Below are 15,898 nucleotides of genomic sequence, written 5' to 3'. Positions count from 1 at the left end.
GGACGGTAAACTCCATGGGAACAGGAGTGGATCCAGACCAGGGATATTTGCGGAGACAGGACTGAGCCAGTGCCCTGGGCTAGAGCAGGCAGGCCTGAGACAATTAACACATGAGTGGGAGCAGATCCAGACCAGGGACATTTATAGAAACAGGAATGAGACAGTGACCTAGGTCAGAGCAGACTTGAGGCAGAAAACTCCATAGGAACAGATACAGGGGATCAACTGCCAAAAGAGTGGGCCGGAGCCACAGACCTCTGTGGGTCCAGGCATGAGTCTGGAACCTACAAGGGTGTAGGCAGAATCCAGAGACCTCTGCATGTCTGGGTGTGATTCTGAGACCTTTGAGGGAGTAGACCTGAGCTAGGACCCCTGTGAGTCCAGGCGTGAGTCTGGGACCTCTGAGGAACTAGGCCTGGACTTCTGCAGGCCCAAGTGTAAGTCTGGGACCTCTGAGGGAGTAGGCCTGAGCCAGGTCCTCTGTGTGTCTGGGTACACCCAAATCTGGGACCTCCAAGGGTGTAGATTGGAGCCAGAGACCTTTGTGGGACCAACCCCAAGCCAGAGACCTTTTCAGGAGCAGATCCAGACAAGGGACATTTACAGAAACAGGTCTAAGCTGGCAACCTAGGCCAGAGCAGGCCTGAGACAGCAAACTCCATGGAGCGAAGCAAACCTCTGGAGCACAGAGCAACCTCCAGAAACATGGAATGACCAACAGGGAAACTAGAACCATGACACTGACTTCTGAATGAGGAGCAGTCATCTGAGTCTTAGGTCCACTGGCACATGGCAGATTGATTACCAGAGTCACAGACAGCCCCAACACCACCAATTAATGGAAAAGATATGTAAACAAGGCAAGAACACATGCAACTACACAAAGAGCAACAAGTTTTACAGCTATAAAATTTAGAGACCCTACAACATCAAGACTTAACCAACCAAATACAGATGAAACAGAAGAAAATTACCTAAAAAATAACTTCAAGTGAATATTTGAGGCTCGTAAAGAGGAAATGAGAAATTCCCTCAAAGAAATGAAGGAAAAGACAAAAAACTGGAAGACATCAACATCAAATTCATTAAGGAAAACCAAGAACAAGCAATCAAACATATGAAAGAACTATTCAAGAATTGAATAGAGAACTGAATTCAAGAACTGAAATGGAGACAATAAAGAAAATACAATCTGAGGCAGTTACAGAAACAGAAATCATGAGAAAAATGATCAGGAACCAAAAATACAAGCATAAACAGAATACAAGAGATGGAAGAGATAATCTCAAGAGCTGAAGATACAATAGAGGAAATAGACTCATCAGCAAAAGAAAACATTTAATCTAACAAAAGCCTAACACAAAATAACCAGGAAATATGGGACACAATGAAAAGACCAACCTAAGAATAATAGGTATAAAAGAAGGAGAAGTTCATCTCAAAAGCCCAGAAAATATATTTAACAAAATCAAAGAAGAAAACTTTCCCAACCTAAAGAAAGATATACCTATAAAGATACAAGAAGCTTACAGAACACCAAATAGACTTGAACAAAAGAAAAAAAGTCCCCTTCTCACATAATAATCAAAACACTAAACATAGAATAAAGAAAGAATATTAAGAGCTACAAAGGAAAAAGGCCAAGTAACATATAAAGGCAGACCTCTCAGAATTACACCTGACTTCTCAATGGAGACAATGAAAGCCAGAAGGTCATGGTCAAGCATTATGCAGACATTAAGAGACCACAGATGCCAGCCCAGACTACTATACCCAGCAAAACTTTCAATTATTGTAGAAGGACAAAACAAGATATTCCATGACAAAACCAGCTTTACCCAATACCTAGTCACAAATCCAGTTCTACAGAAAGTACTAGAAGGAAAACTCCAACCCAAAGAAGTTGGTCATTTGTCTCGTCTGCCAGTGAAATGGAAATGATTCCTTTGGTAGAGGGGAACTGGTTTCACAAATGATGGCTTTTTGTTTAACTACCAGAATTTGGACCTGACAGTTGTGAGGGGGCATGTGGGTGTTGAGAACAGAAGCTGGGTCCTCTGCAGGAATAGTCAGTGCTTTTAACCACTGAGCTACCTCTTCAGCCCCTGTAGTCTGTCACATCACTTTGAGGCAGGACCAAAGCCTTCTCCCTGTATCTAGGCTAAGCCAGGTATCCCTCCATAGAGAATGTGCTTCAAAAAACCAGTTCATGCACTAGGGATAAATAATGGTTCCACTGCCAGTGACCCCATAAACTACCAAAGCCACAGAACTGTCACCTACATTAGGGGGCCTAGTTCGGTCCTATGCAGGTTCCCCAGCTGTCAGTCCAGAGTCAGTGAGCATACACTAGCTTGGGTCAGCTGTTTCTGTGAGTATCCCCATCATGGTCTTGACCCCTTTGCTTATATTATCACTCCTCCCTCTCTACGACAGGACTCCAGGAGTTCAGCCCAGTGCCTGCTGTGGATCTCTACATCTGCTTTTATCAGTGACTGGTTGAAGGTTCTATGATGACAATTAAGGTAGGAACCTCTCTTGATGTCAATCTGCTCATGTAATCCTGTCATGGAAACTACGTTCATATATAATTCTTCTTTTCTTTTCAAAACTAACTTTGGATCTTTCAGCTAGTCAGTTGTTCTCAAACAGAGGTGATTTTGTTCCTCAGGAAATATTTGGTAATGTCTGAACCAGTTTTAGTTACAGCTGGGGGTGACCACTATTCTGTCTGGGAAGAGAGGGGCGATGATGTTGAACATCACAACAGGTAAGTGTGCATCCCTGGGGTCTATGCTGTCACTGCTGAGAAAAACTGATTAGATGATAATTTTATTAAGGGAAGTTTTACTTTCACCTTTATCAGATTGTATCGTTGAATTCAGTGCTATAGTAGAAAAAATGCATATAGCCATTGAGTAGTATTTTAAACAAAAAAAGAACATTTAAGGTTTTTTTCTCCAAAGTTTCTCGTATTCTTTAGAATTTTATCACTTTGGTGCCCAAAAGGGACAGGTAAATAGCTAGGCTTTATTGATAGTCTGAATTTTTAATTGTTTTCCTTTGCCTAATCTAATTTTATACTAATAAATATTTCAGTAATAGTTACCTCTTCATTGTATTAAAAGGAATCTAGTCTACTCTTTGGGGAAGATCATCCTCATTGCTGATGAAAAGTTCTAACTGAATTATTTCCTGATTACTTTGCATGGTATTTATGAAAAGCAGTAAAAATAGCCTTTTTTTTTCCTTTCAGGGTAGAGAGAGAAGGTATTAGAGTAATGGAATCAGACAGAATTATCTGCTTCTATTTAAAAGATTGTTTTATTAATCAGTCTTTCTCTCCCCTGAGAAACAGATCAACACTCATTGGAACTTGTCCAAGACCTCTTTTCTTCACAGAAGGATACCTTTCAATTCCACGCTACGCTTTGGAGCAAATATAAACGGTAGTAATCCAGTCTGGCTAGCTTAATCAAAAGGCCAGCTACTAGAATAATAATTTAAGAATGGCTGGCTACATGGCCCTTTTCCCCTGAGTCACATGTATTCAAAGTAAGCACTGGAAGAAATGACCTGTGGGTAAAAGTCACAGTCTAGCACAGTATCTTTTAGAAAGTAAATTATTGATAAATTCAAAAGGGAAGTACCTACCTTCTAGTTTCAGTATTTTAAAGTATCTATTTGCAATTCCCTTACAACTCCATGCTAGGTAATTCCAGTTAACTACCTGGGAAGCTTAAAACACGTTTCAGAGAAGTGATTATTATTGGAGACTTTCATGAGACAACAGGATGGCTTTTAAAAACTGGTGATAAATCATCATTATCTTAATGAGCTCTGTGTGTAATTGAAGGAAACAGATTTGAGAGGGATGAGTTGTGCATTTTAGAACAAAAGTAAGGCATGTAGGTAAGGTGTTATGAGTCTGAATTCCTCGGAGAGCTGGCAAACGCTCCTTACAGGCTCACCAGCTAAAGGCTCCCTTTCACAGCTGTTCGGTTGTTAATTGTCTTTCTTCAACAAGCAGTTTCATGGTGTTGGAGTTGTTTACAGGTATCTTCCACCTAAAGTCAACGATATCACTGGACCATCTGGGGGAACGGTGTGACAGATAGCACAGTTCTGGTGCTTGTGCAGGACTCCCCATGTCTTCCTAATTAGGGTGCAAAGTAGAGGTGACAGAGGTACTGCATATGAACAGGCAGCAGCTGGCCTTTCCAGGAGAGGGGCAGGCTTAGCAGTCTGACTGGAATCATCATTCATATGTGTTGTAGTAATGAGCTGTGGGCTGCGTTCCTGCCGGCTGGCTCCTGGCCGGCTGGCTCCTGGCTGCCTGGCTAGCTTATGTCCCGAAATAATTACACGGAAACTGTATTCTTTTAAACACTGCCTGGCTCATTATCTCTAGCCTCTTACTGGCTAACTCTCACATCTTGATTAACCCATTTCTAATAATCTGTGTAGCACCATGAGGTGGTGGCTTACTGAGAAAGATTCAGCATGCCTGACCTGATGGCTATGTGTGACAGGTGGGGACTCTCAAAATGGAGTCCTGTAAGTCCTGTTCCTAGTCAGATATACATTTTTCAGTTCTGCGTGGTAAGAGGAAGGGTTGAGTTTCTTCCAGTTCTCCAGCTTCTGAAGATCTCAGAGTGGCATCATGAAAGCTGAGTCTCCTCCAGAGATAATGGGAAAAACTGAGATAGTTCTTGAGGTAACTTGAGGGGCTGGAAAGATGGCTGGGTAGTTAAGGGCACTTGCTGCTTTTGCAGAGAACTTGAGTTTAGTTCCCAGCACAGATGTAAGATAGGTCACAAGCACCTGTAACTCCAGCTCTAGGGTCATCTGATGCCCTCTTCTGACCTCTGTGTGCATGTGTGTTCTTGTGCCCCCCATATGTAAATAAATATCTAAAAAACATAACAGGCAACTTGAACATAGAGGAACAAAACCATCATTTAATCAGTCCTTGGTGATGGATTTCATTGCACATGTTAGCTGATTTGAATTTTAATAGATGAAGGGCAGAAAGGTAGACAAAACATGAGATATGGGGCCAGAAGATTGTCAATTTCAGAATAAGATCATACAGGTCTAAGGTCTGGAAACTTGCAACTCTTTTGTTATTAGAGGGCTATAAATAGAAAAAGGAAATGTGTTCTTGTGCCACATCCTCCGAACTCTAACACAGGTAACTACAGCGTCAATAATCTGCCTTGTCAGCTGGTGGAAGTTCAATGAACTGTGTATATATAACTTAATAAAACCTTTAATTCAACCACTTTGTCTTCATAAGGCCAACTGAACAATCTGACCTTTGTTAGCTTTTAATTGACTATGTTTTAAAATGGAAAAATGACTTATTTTGAAATGAGATGTTTCCATAGACAGAAGATAGGCTTTGTTACTCTACCATGGTTGTCACTTGTTAGCTATCTGGGTATGATTTGGGATAAGACTGCAATCCCTCAGTAGTTGACTTTATTCTCCTGCATGTTTTAAAATGGAAAAATGACTTATTTTGAAATGAAATGTTTCCATAGACAGAAGATAGGCTTTGTTACTCTACCATGGTTGTCACTTGTTAGCTATCTGGGTATAATTTGGGATAAGACTGCAATCCCTCAGTAGTTGACTTTATTCTCCTGCATGATGGGACTAATATTGTCTACTAAGATATGAGTCCTCAGCTCCCAAAACCGCATCAGGCTCACGATTAACTCACCATAACTGAAGTAAATCAGTGATGATGACTGGTGATGATGATAATTGCATTAGTTACTTTCCTATTTGTGCAAAAAAACACCATAGCCAAGTCAAATTATAAATCATTTGATTGGGCTTATGGTACCAGTAGGTTAGAGTCCATGATGGTGGAGCAAAGGCATGGTGACCCGGACAGCTAAGACCTCACCCCTTGAGCACCATCTGCATCCTGTAGAGAGAGAGCACACCTGGAATGGCATGAGTTTTTTGTAACCTCAAAGACCACCCTAGTGACATCCTTCAGTATGGCCACACCTTCCAACCCACCCCAGACAGCCACTAACTGAGGACCAACTATTCAAATGGCAAGACTTAATGGAGGACATCTCATTTAAGCACCCACAATAATGTAGCCTGTTGTCTTACTGCATGAAATGTAATGAAACAAATTTGAAGCAGCATAGGAGCACACGCCTTAGTCATCCAGAAAGCGTAATTTGAGTGCTTCCCTCTTAGAAGCCATTACATTTGACATACTTGTAAATGCTACAAATATTCAGAAATAGATCAGATCTTGGTGCCTTTGTGGGAATTTGCATGACTCTTACGGACTCATATCTTATGTTATGTTCCAGGGATGCCCACTAGCCCTTTCTTGGCTTCTGGTGAAATAACCAAGACATGGAATTCAGATTCTTTAAGAATTCTAACACTGAAATAGACCATACCCTGTCTTGAGCCTGTTCCTAAGCCTTTGCCAAGGTATCCCTTGAACAGACAGAGCTCAGGAATGGTGACTTTGTTTGCTTGGACTTCAGATAGCTGCTTTCTGGGCTTATCCACTCAACCAATGAGACCACGTTCAGTGTCAAATTGAAGAGCAGCACAACAGCCTTCAGGGCCTGTAGACATACCCCACGAGATTGTAAGCCATCTCACTCAAGGTCAACTCTTGTCTTGTCAATGACTTGGGCCTCCATTTCTGCCCAATTTAAAATATTTTTATCCTCCTTATGTGTTCTTGATCCCCTGAAAAAGCTGTGCTCATCTTTCAATGTCTAGAATGAACCAAGCCAGGATTTTCATATCTTTCTTTATAACTTAGAGTGCTTTGCTCATCCCTGTGTGAAAGCCTTCATGTTTGGTGTAATTTGGTTGCTTACATAAAGATATTTAACTTCCCAAAGGCAGGGTGCTGTAGGAAAATCTTTCAGCCGGTAGCCTTTAAGTTAGCTGCCCACTTAGGCGTGTCCTCTTATACTATAAATGCTGTTGTAAAGTGCACACACTCTCTCTTCTGGCTGCTGGATTCCCCGTTCAAGCAGAGGACTATGGTCTGTGAGTCTATTCCGAAATAAATAACCCTGTTTTATATTCAATTCTGAGCCAGTTGGGATTTCTTTTCAGTGATCCCCTTCAGCAGGCATCACCTACCTCATCTCTGTTTTAGTGTCCACCCAAGAGTAGCACAGATAATCTGGTTGGACAATGTTTGTAAAAGGGAGACCGATGGCACCTCAAAACTAAGATACTATTGTAGTCGACCCTAGGGGAATAGAGGTTATTTATTATTGGCTCTGAGCTGCCCCGAGGTTTACAACTGAGTATAGCCTGTGTGATATCCTGGGAGTTTTCCATACAGTCCTCAGCCACTGCTCCGCTGCCATTGGACTCCTGGCTTCTAAGTTGTCTGGAGTCTTCTCTCTGCAACGTTGGGAGAGAGAACCAAATATTTCAAAGCCAGTTGTGTTTCAAAGTCTGCCCTTCTGTCTTGTCAGGTGTAGAAGAAAAGGGGACATGCTTTCTGTAATTTGATCATCTTAGAGGGACATAAATCTTTCTTGACCCTTTTATGCTAGACCCTTTTGCTATCGGTCCCCGCCAATATTCAAATCCTGTTATCCCTTGTAATTCTATTTAAAGTTGTTATTCTGTTTCCATGAGAGTCATTTCTACATGTTTTCCCAGAAAGTGTTTTATTTCATTTATTTGAATGTGAGCGTGTATGTATCTGCATGTGTGTGTATACATGACACAGTGTGTATGTGGAGTTGAGAGGGCAATTTGCCATTTCTCTACTTCTACCCATGTGGGTGCCAGGATCAAACTCAGGTTACCAAATTAGCAACAAGTGTCTTTACCAACTGAATAATCTCACTGACTGCCTTCCGCCTGACAAGTGTTTTCCATAATGGTTTTGTGCTTCTATGCATGAAAGAATCTGGGTAGAGGAGAACAGTGAACTGGGAATGGACAGACTTGAAATCTAATTTTGGGTCTTCAGGTTATGGTGTTGGTTCAGCAAGTTCTTTAACTTTTCACAGACCACAAGTTATGAATGTCCCCCTTACTTCAACATCCAACACTGAAATAACTCAGAATTTCACCCCCTCACTGCGACTCCAGCCCTCCATCTTTCTTGCTGTGCAGAGCTCCAGCTTCATGGCAGAACATTCCCGAAGTTCTAGACTCATGCCTCTGTATCTCCATGAGGCTCTGAACAATTCTGTTAGATTCTTCCATCTCTCCTATTCTTAACAAATTCTCCTTATTCTTAACAAATTATTTTCTTATATTTTAAAATTCTCTCACCAACTTATATCTGCTTTTAGCCTTTTCTAAAAAAGTACTCAAATCTAAAATACATACAATAATAATACATATATGCATACATACATAAACGTAATTTTAAAACTGAGACCAATTCTCTAATTTATACAGGTAACTGTCAGAACCAGAGAGTCGCACTTCTTTTGTCTTATTAGCTTCGATGCTGGGATGGCATCTGAGTTGGTAGAATTCTTTATTCCTCTGAGAACCTTTTATTTTTGCTTTTTGGGTAGATTCAAGATGTCATTAACTTAGATCCAGAGCGGGGCTACAGCTCAACTTTGGACTGTAGTTTCCTCTCTGTACGTGGTCAACTCTCTGCTGACCTCCTGTGTGTGAAGACTATGCTGATCAGGGCTTGTCCTTGACTCATGGGCATGCAAATGTCTGGGCAGTCTCTTCTCGGGTGAAGTCATAATATAGGCATCACACTTGTTGTGCAAACACCTTGCTTTGTAGGGATGTCCCACTCTTCTACTTCTTTGAACTATGGCTCTCGTTAAACAACTTGCTGAGCAGAGGTGACAGATCCGGATCCTCTTGTCCATTATCTCTAGAATCTGTTGAAATGCTGTCAATTTCCAGTGGCTCCCATATTAACCAGGGCTCTCTACAGGAACACAATTGAAGGATATTTATTAAAGGGGATTTTATTCGGTTAGTTTCCGGGATATGAGCTGAGTAGTCTAACAATGACTGTCTCGCCCTGGACAGGCCAAGGGTCTGTAGCTGCAGAACCCACAGCCAGATGTCTCAACAGTCCCAGTCCAGCTCTGAAATTCTGGGGACTCCTGGAGAGCTACTGGTCTGTGGTCTACATTGGAGTCCCAAAGGAGCTGGTTATAATATCAGCAAGGAATGCCACCCGTTCTAGATAAATGAATTTGACAGTCGGAGCAAGGATAAGCAGAAAAAGAGTCAAAGTTTCCTCTTTCTGAGCCCTTTAATGTGGGCTGCCACCAGAAAGCATGACCCAGATTTAGGGTGAGTCTTCTTGCTTCAAATAATCTTGTAAAAAATACCCTTCGCGGAGTACCTTGGGGGATTATGTTTTATTTAATCAGGGATGCAGTCAGGATGACAACCAAGACTAGCCATCATACTTTCTAAATGGTCCCGTCTCAGAAATTGACCTTAAATAATTCTAGTTCTTACAAAAAGTCTGGATGGCCCAATGACGTCCTTTGTTTCACTCCAGCAGGCACTACGGGTGCCTTGCATTTGTCGCAAGGCCCCACATCCGTCCGAGGGCAGCTTAGTTCCCAGCCACTGGCTAAGGGTGAGTAGAAGCAGTCTAGTGGATCCTATATCTCCTTCCTCAGCTTAAGCAGAAGCCCTTGTTTCTTATCATCTGCTGAACCTTGCACCATTCCTGATCCCGGAGCCGCTGCTACAGTTGAGCTGCAGGTCTCCAGCCCTGTCACCAGACAAATACAGTTTTTAAACAGCAGCTCGCCTAACTGTGCCCTGGCAAGGAGAAGAGTCTCCATTCTGTAGGACGTAAGTACCCAGGAGCTGCTCCTACACAAAGCTTCCATCTTTCCTATTTCGCTTTGTTTAAAGACATAACTGGGCACTGTGCCCAGTAGGACACCTGTAATCTTAGTCTTGAAAGGAAAACTGTGAGTTCAAGACCAGCCTGGGCTGCAAACTGAGATCCTGGCGAAGGAAGGAAGGAAGCGAGGGGAAAGAAGGTAGAAAGGAAAGATTGCCGTGGGATCCCCGCTACTTTAAAGAACAGGTTTAAATTGTGCTGAAGTCACCAATAGGATCCTCCACTTGAAATAAGGAAATTAGCACTTGATTCAATTTTAATGCCATTTGCCTCTTTTAGTAGTTCGCAGCTTCTAACTCGCTGGTGGCTCAGGGAGGCTGAGCCCTGGTGTTCTCAGTCACCAGCAATATCTTGCTTCTCTCCGCTGTGTCCCACTTGGCATTTTTCTCCTCACGCCCACTCTACCTCCTTTATGGTAGTTTTATTTATTTCTGTGGGAGTTAAGCAAGTCTGTGTTTTCATTTCTCATCTCCCTGTTGTTTTGATTGCTTCCTCTTCCTGGCTAGAGCAGGTTGGCTTTCTGCTCACTAGTAAGGGAAACTTTCTGAGAGGCCATGGGATTTGACTGGGCGCCTGTGCTGGGCCCAACAAGACAAGCTAGTGTATCTTAGGCCCTGAACTTTGGTTGGTTGAAGAAGACCCTTTAGTCAGTTGGTTGAGTAGGCTGCAAACTAACTAGCTATACAAATTGGTTGGTTAATCAGATTGTAGATAGTTAAGTTGTCTTCTATGTCTGGCTTCTGTTTTCTTTTTTTTTTTTTTTTTTTTTTTTTTATTTTTTATTCTTTTTTAATTAAAATTTCCACCTGCTCCCCGTTTCCCATTTCCCTCCCCTCCTCCCAAATATTGCCCCCTCCCCCCACTCCCCTCCCCCTATCCCCACTCCTCTTCTCCTCCCCCCACACCATTCCCCCTCCCTCTCGATACTGAAGAGCAGTCCAAATTCTCTGCCCTGCGGGAAGACGAAGGTCTTCTATCTACGTCCAGGAAGGTGAGCTTCTAAACAGGCTAAGCTCCCACAAAGCCAGTTCATGTATTAGGATTGAAACCTAGTGCCATTGTCCTTGGCTTCTCATCAGTCTTCGTTGACCGCCATGCTCAGAGAGTCCGGAATCAACCCATGCTTATTCAGTCCCAGACCAGCTGGCCTTGGTGGGCTCCTAATAAATCAGTTCCACTGTCACAGTGGGTGGGTGCATCCCTCGTGGTCCTGATTTTTTGCTCTTGTTCTCCCTCCTTCTGCTCCTCATTTGGACCTTAAGAGCTCAGACCGTTGCTCCAAATTGAGACTCTGTCTCTACCTTGATCCATCGCCAGATGAAGGTTCTAAGGTGATATGCAAGATATTCATCAGTATAGGATAGGGTCATTTCAGGTTCCCTCTCCTTAGTTGCCCAAGGTACCAGCTGGGGACATATTCCTGGACACCTGCGAACCCCTCTAGAGTCAAGTCTCTTGCCAACCCTAAGATGGCTCCCTTAGATAGGATATATACTTCGCTGCTCCCGTATCCATCCTTCCTATATCCCAACCATCCCAATCCCCCGAGCTCCTCCCATCCTCCCCTTCTCATATTTCTCATCCCATTTCCCCTTTGCCCCATGCCACCTCACCCGCAAGTTCCCATTTTTTGCCCTGCAATCTTGTCTACTTCCCCCTCTCCATGCGGATGACTATATGATTTTCTTTGGGTTCACTTTCTTATTTAACTTCTATAGGATCGCACATTATATGCTTAATGTCTTTTACTTATGGCTAGAAACCGATTATGAGTGAGTACATCCCATGTTCCTCTTTTTGGGTCTGGGATACCTCACTCAGGATAGTGTTTTCTATTTCCATCCATTTGCACGCAAAATTCGAGAAGTCATTGTTTTTTACTGCTGAGTAGTACTCTAATATGTATATATTCCACACTTTCTTCATCCATTCCTCCATTGAAGGGCATCTAGGTTGTTTCCAGGTTTTGGCTATTACAAACAATGCTGCTATGAACATAGTTGAACAGATACTTTTGTCATTTGATGTGGCATCTCTTGGGTATATTCCCAATAGTGGTATTACTGGATCTTGGGGTAGGTTGATCCCTAATTTCCTGAGAAATCGCCACACTGATTTCCAAAGTGGTTGCACAAGTTTGCATTCCCACCAGCAATGAATGAGTGTGCCTCTTTCTCCACAACCTCTCCAGCAAAGGCTATCATTGGTGTTTTTGATTTTAGCCATTCTGACAGGTGTAAGATGGTATCTCAAAGTTGTTTTAATTTGCATTTCCCTTATCGCTAAGGAGGTTGAGCATGACCTTAGGTGTCTTTTGGCCATTTGAATTTCTTCTGTTGAGAATTCTCTGTTCAGATCAGTGCCCCATTTTTTTATTGGGTTCATTAGCATTTTAAAGTTTAGTTTCTTGAGTTCTTTATATATTTTGGTGATCAGACCTTTGTCTGTTGCAGGGTTGGTGAAGATCTTCTCCCAGTCAGTGGGTTGCCTTTTTGTCTTAGTGACAGTGTCCTTTGCTTTACAGAAGCTACTCAGTTTCAGGAGGTCCCATTTATTCAATGTTGCCCTTAATGTCTGTGCTGCTGGGGATAAACGTAGGAAGTGATCTCCTGTACCCATATGTTGTAGAGTACTTCCAACTTTTTCTTCTATCAGGTTCAGTGTGTTCAGACTAATATTGAGGTCTTTAATCCATTTGGACTTGAGTTTTGTGCATGGTGATAGATATGGATCTATTTTCATTCTTCTACACGTTGACAACCAGTTCTGCCAGCACCATTTGTTGAAGATGCTCTCTTTTTTCCATTGAATACTTTTAGCTCCTTTATCAAAAATTAGGTGTTCATAAGTTTGTGGGTTAAAATCAGGGTCTTCTACTCGGTTCCATTGATCGACTTCTCTGTTTTTATGCCAATACCAAGCTGTTTTCAATACTGAGGCTCTGTAATAGAGTTTGAGGTCAGGGATGGTAATGCCTCCAGACGATCCTTTATTATATAAGATTGTTTTGGCTATCCTGGGTTTTTTGTTTCTCCATATAAAGTTGATTATTGTCCTCTCAAGATCTGTGAAGAATTTTGATGGGATTTTAATGGGGATTGCATTGAATCTATAAATTGCCCTTGGTAGAATTGCCATTTTTACTATGTTGATCCTCCCTATCCAAGAGCAAGGGAGATCCTTCCATTTTCTGGTATCCTCCTCAATTTCTTTCTTCATTGACTTAAAGTTCTTGTCAAATAGATCCTTTACTTCCTTGGTTAGGGTTACCCCAAGATATTTTATGCTATTTGTGGCTATCGTGAAGGGTGATGCTTCTCTGATTTCCATCTCTGCTTCCTTATCCTTTGTGTATAGGAGGGCAACTGATTTTTTGGAATTGATCTTGTATCCTGCAACGCTACTAAAGGTGTTTATCAGCTGAAGGAGTTCTTTGCTGGAGTTTTTGGGGTCGCTTATGTACACTATCATATCGTCTGCAAATAATGAAAGTTTAACTTCTTCCTTTCCGATTTGAATCCCTTTGATCCCCTTATGTTGTCTTATTGCTATTGCTAGAATTTCAAGCACTATATTAAAGAGGTATGGAGAGAGTGGACAACCTTGTCGTGTTCCTGATTTTAGTGGAATAGCTTTGAGTTTCTCTCCATTTAATTTGATGTTAGCTGACGGCTTGCTATAAATAGCTTTTATTATATTTAGGAACGACCCTTGTATTCCTAATCTCTCTAAGACCTTTATCATAAAGGGATGTTGAATTTTGTCAAATGCTTTTTCCGCATCTAATGAAATGATCATATGGTTTTTTTCTTTCAGATTATTTATATGATGGATTACATTGATAGATTTTCGTATGTTGAACCAGCCCTGCATCTCTGGGATGAAGCCTACTTGATCATAATGGATAATTTTTCTAATGTGTTCTTGGATTCGGTTTGCCAGTATTTTATTGAGTATTTTTGCGTCGATGTTCATGAGTGAGATTGGCCTGTAGTTCTCTTTCTTGGTTGTGTCTTTGTGTGGTTTTGGTATCAGAGTAACTTCAGCTTCATAAAAGGAATTTGGCAATGACTTCTCTGTTTCAATATTGTGAAATACATTAAGGAGTATAGGTATTAGGTCTTCTTGGAAGTTCTGGTAGAATTCTGCATTAAAGCCGTCTGGACCTGGGCTTTTTTTGGTGGGAAGGTTTTTTATAACAACTTCTAATTCTTCGCGACTAACGGGTCTATTTAGATTGTTCACCTGGTCCTGGTTTAACTTTGGTATATGGTACTTATCTAAAAAAGTGTCCATTTCTTTTACATTTTCCAATTTTGTGGCATACAGGTTTTTGTAGTAAGATCTAATGATTCTCTGAATTTCGTCTGTGTCTGTGGTTATGTCTCCCTTTTCGTTTCTGATTTTGTTAATTTGCGTATTCTCTCTCCGCCGTTTGATTAGTTTGGATAGGGGTTTATCAATCTTATTGATTTTCTCCAAGAACCAGCTTTTTGTTTCATTGATTCTTTGGATTGTTTTCTGTGTTTCTATTTTGTTGATTTCAGCCCTCAATTTGATTATTTCCAGTCTTCTACTTCTCCTAGGTGAGTCTGCTTCTTTTCTTTCTAAAGCTTTAAGGTGGGCTATTAGGTCTCCAATGTGTGCTTTCTCCGTTTTCTTTATGTGGGCACTTAATGCTATGAACTTTCCTCTTAGCACTGCTTTCATAGTGTCCCATAGGTTTGAGTATGATGAGTCTTCGTTTTCATTGAATTCAAGAAAGACTTTAATTTCTTTCTTTATTTCTTCCTTGATCCAGGTGTGGTTCAGTAGTTGACTGTCCAATTTCCATGAGTTCATAGGCTTTCTGGGGATAGCATTGTTGTTGAATTCTAACTTTAATCCATGGTGATCTGATAAGACACAGGTGGTTACCGATATTTTTTTGTAACTGTGTAAGTTTGCTTTGTTACCGAGTATGTGGTCTATTTTCGAGAAGGTTCCATGAGCTGCAGAGAAGAAGGTATATTCTTTCTTATTTGAGTGGAATGTTCTATAGATGTCTGTTAAGTCCATTTGATTCATTACCTCCCTTAATCCTCTTATTTCTCTGTTAGGTTTCTGTCTGATTGACCTGTCCATTGGTGAGAGAGGAGTGTTGAAATCTCCTACTATTAGTGTGTGTGGTTTGATGACTGCCTTGAGTTTTAGTAACGTTTCTTTTACATAAGTGGGTGCTTTTATATTAGGGGCATAGATATTCAGGATTGAGACTTCATCCTGGTGAATTGTTCCTGTTATGAGTAAAAAATGTCCATCTCCATCTCTTTTGATTGATTTTAGTTTGAAGTCAACTTTCTTAGAAATTAGTATGGCCACACCTGCTTGTTTCTTAGGTCCGTTTGCTTGATAAACCTTTTCCCAGCCCTTTACTCTGAGTAGATGTCTGTCTTTGTGGTTGAGGTGTGTTTCTTGTAAGCAGCAGAATGTTGGATCCTGTTTTCGTATCCAATCTCTTAGCCTGTGCCTCTTTATAGGTGAGTTGAGTCCATTGATATTAAGTGATATTAATGACCAGTGGTTGTTAACTCCAGTCATTTTTCCTTTCTTTCCTTCTTTCCTTTGGTAGTAGAGTTTGTGTGTTTCCCTTCTTCAAGTTGTGCTGGTGAAGGGTCATTAGATGTCTGAGTTATTGTGGGCATTGTTGGACTCCTTGGTTTGTGATTTTCCTTCAATTACTTTCTGAAGGGCTGGATTTGTGGCTACGTATTGTTTAAATTTGTTTTTATCCTGGAAAATTTTGTTTTCTCCATTTATAGTGAACGAAAGCTTGGCTGGGTATAGAAGTCTGGGCTTGCATCCATGGTCTCGTAGTTTCTGCAGTATATCTATCCAGGACCTTCTGGCTTTCATGGTTTCCATAGAGAAATCAGGTGTAAGTCTGATAGGTTTACCTTTATAGGTAACTTGACCTTTTTCCTTTGCAGCTCTTAATATTCTTTCTTTATTCTGTATGTTTTGTGTTTTGATTATTATATGACG

This window comes from Chionomys nivalis, chromosome 4 (assembly GCF_950005125.1).
Source record: "Chionomys nivalis chromosome 4, mChiNiv1.1, whole genome shotgun sequence".
NCBI lineage: Eukaryota > Metazoa > Chordata > Mammalia > Rodentia > Cricetidae > Chionomys > Chionomys nivalis.
Note: the sequence above shows the minus strand (reverse complement) of the source record.